Below are 3267 nucleotides of genomic sequence, written 5' to 3' on the forward strand. Positions count from 1 at the left end.
GAAACTTTTGTGGAGGTGAGACTCACATGACATAAAATTTCTAATGCTAGCTTTGGGTGTGTAACCTTCTGATGTACTTATCACTACACTTCCCCCATCGCTTTCTGTACCGCGGGCCTACTATGCGCCTTCCCTGTACCTTCCTTGTCCGTGTAGGAATCTGCTTTGGGGTTTTGAATATTAATGCCCTGATGCACCAAGCAAAACCCCTATGGGCTTAAGGAGTTCTTTTATGGTTCTGTAGGATTACTGATGTTGTGTCTCCCTTCATGACTTCGTTGGCCATTTGTACATCATCTTTGGAGAAATGTCTGGTCAAGGTTTAGCTCATTCTTCAATTGTGTTATTTTGGTTTCTTATGTTGTCTTGTATGAGTTTGTAATATCTCTCTCTTTTTTATCTTTTTTGTTTGTTTGTTTCTGTAATCCTCACCCAAAGATACTTTTTTCACTGAATTTAGAGAGAGTGGAAGAGAGGGAGTGAGGGGGGAGAGAGAGACTTCCAGCATCCAGGTCTTTGAGCAATAAATTCCTGCTACTTATAAACTACCAGTCTATGGTCTTTTGTTAAAACATCCAGAACAGTCTAAAACTTACAACTTTTTATTTCAAATATATTGTTATTGATTTCAGAGAGGAAGAGAGAAGGACAGGGAAATGGAAACATCAATGATGAGAGAGAATCACTGGTCGGCCACCTTCTGCATGCCCGACACTCAGGATGGATCCCACAACCAGGAATGGAACCGTGATCTCATGGTTCATAGGTCGACACTCAACCACTGAGGCACACTAGCTGGCCATGGCCTTTTCTAATGCATTAATCCACCAATGGATATTTGGGTTGCTGACAGATTTTGAGTAATATGAATAATGCTGCTATAGATATGGGAGTGGAGATATCTTTTTGAGGTCCTGTTTTCAGTTCTTTTGGACATATAACCTCAAGAGAGGATGGTCCATGATATGGTAATTCTATATTTAATATTTGGAGGAACTGCCATATTGTTTTCCGTAGCCGGCACACCCTCCTACAATCCCACCAAATGTGCTGAATGGTTCCAATTTTGGCACCTGCTCACCAGCATTTGTTATTTTCTGTAGTTTCATTTCTTAGTGGCCATCCTACAGGGTGTGAGGTAATCTCTCATTACAGGTTTTGATTTACGCATTCATTGGTGGATTGTTGTATGTGCCCCGACCAGGATGGAACCGGCAAACTGGGTGTATCAGGAAGTCACTCACCAACTGAGCTACCCAGCCAGGACTTTCATTTGTAGTTCTTGCGTTTTACTGATGTTGAGTCTCTCTTCATGACTTTGTTGGCCATTTGTACATCTTCCTTGGAGAAATATCTATTCAAGGTTTTAGCCTTTCCTTCAATTGTGTTATTTGGGTTTCTTATGTTGTCTTGTATGAGTTTGTAATAGATGCTGGATATTAACCCCTCATCAGATACAGTTCCTCTCCCATCCTGTAGGTGGCGTCTGGAGTCTGGTGAGAGTGTCCTTTTGTGCTCAGGGTTTGAAGTTGGTACAGTCCCACTTGTCTATGTTTGCTTTCCTCGTCTGTGCTTTTGATGTCAATATGCAGGAAATCATTGCAAAACCCAATGTCACGGGCTTTCCCCCTATGTTATCCTCTAAGAGTTTTATACTTGTGGGTATTATATTTAGGTCTTTAATACATTTTGAGTCCATTTTTGCATAGAGGAAAGTGATTTTGTGATGGAAACCTAGAACTGCATGATAGAAACATAACTCTGAGGGTAATTTTTTTCAAAATAGTCATTGTTTATCTGCAGTTTGTTCTCACGGTGGGATCTGAAGAAGCTAAACTCACAGAAATACAGTAGAATGGAGATGCAGGGCTGGGGATGAGGAAATGGGGAGATGTTGGTCAAGGATACAAACTTTCAGCTACAAGATGAACAATTCCTGGGGATGTGTTGGACAGCATGATGACTACAATGAACAGGATTGTATTACATACATGAAAGTTGTTATGATTATACATCATTCATATTATAATCATAACAATGGTAATTACATGAGAGGATGAAAGTGTTAATGAACCTTATTGTGGTAATCACTTCACTATATAAGTGTATCAAATATGCACATTGCATACCTTACACTTGCATGCATTCTGTTTTTAAAATATCTCTATAAAACTGGAAGTAAAATAATTGTTTACATCTAAGTAATTATTAATGTTCTCTAAAGTTTATCAAATTGATAGATGTAAGATATGAACATAATAATACAAAATGGTGAGAGTATAGGTGGATGTGTCTTAAATGTTGAATTTTTTTATTATTCATGAGTAGATATAGCCTGGCTGGTGTGGCTCAGGAGTTGAGTGTCGACCTGTAAGCCAGGAGATTACAGTTCGATTCCCAGTCAGGCCACTTGCCTGGGTTACCGGCTTCATCCCCAGTAGAAAATATGGAGGAGGCATCCAATCAATGATTCTCTCTCATCACTGATATTTCTATCGCTCTCTCTCCCTCCAACTTCCTCTCAGAAATCAATAAAAATATTTTTTTAAAAATAAGAAGAGATATAAATACCAACTGAAGAATAATTACAAGGAATAAACAATATCCCTTATTTGCAACAGCTGCAACAACAGAAAGAGGAGATGGAGATGTCATTGGACTCAAGAAACTCCCACAGACACTGCAGAGCAAAATCGATGGTCATGTGACAGCATATAAATGTTTTCATTTATGATTAAATGCTGTGATGTGTTATGACAATAATTCTGAGGTAGACGTCTATGCACAGGGAGAGGAGAGCGGCTCCTAACTCTACTGTATCAGCACCTACAGATGGGAGACCAGAAGCTCAGGTGGTGACCAGGTAACTCCTGGGCACGGGGAGGATAAGGTGCCAACTTCAGTCCGTCTCTGGGCCTGAGAATGGAGAGAGAGGAGCAGGGCGTGGGGGATGAGTGGGCAGAACCAACAGAGAGAAAGAAAGAGGCGGGAGGGGAACAAGTCAAATGGGAGAAGCACAGACAGAAACAAGGGTGCCGTCAGTGGGTGTATATTATTGTTTATTTCTGTATCTTAGGATGTTTTGAGCCATGAAGCAGATTGGAAGTCACAGAGAGACAGGGCCTCCCAGGGCGGCCCATTCACAGAGACAGCAAAGAATTTCAGGTGCAAACCAACCCAACCTGAGCCCATATTCCCAGCCTCCCCACCTGCCCCCAATCACCCAGGACCTGGGACCAGACACAGAGAGACCACGCCCACAGGCCC

The sequence above is a fragment of the Myotis brandtii genome, unplaced genomic scaffold (genome assembly GCF_000412655.1).
Source record: "Myotis brandtii unplaced genomic scaffold, ASM41265v1 scaffold33582, whole genome shotgun sequence".
Taxonomy (NCBI): Eukaryota; Metazoa; Chordata; class Mammalia; order Chiroptera; family Vespertilionidae; genus Myotis; species Myotis brandtii.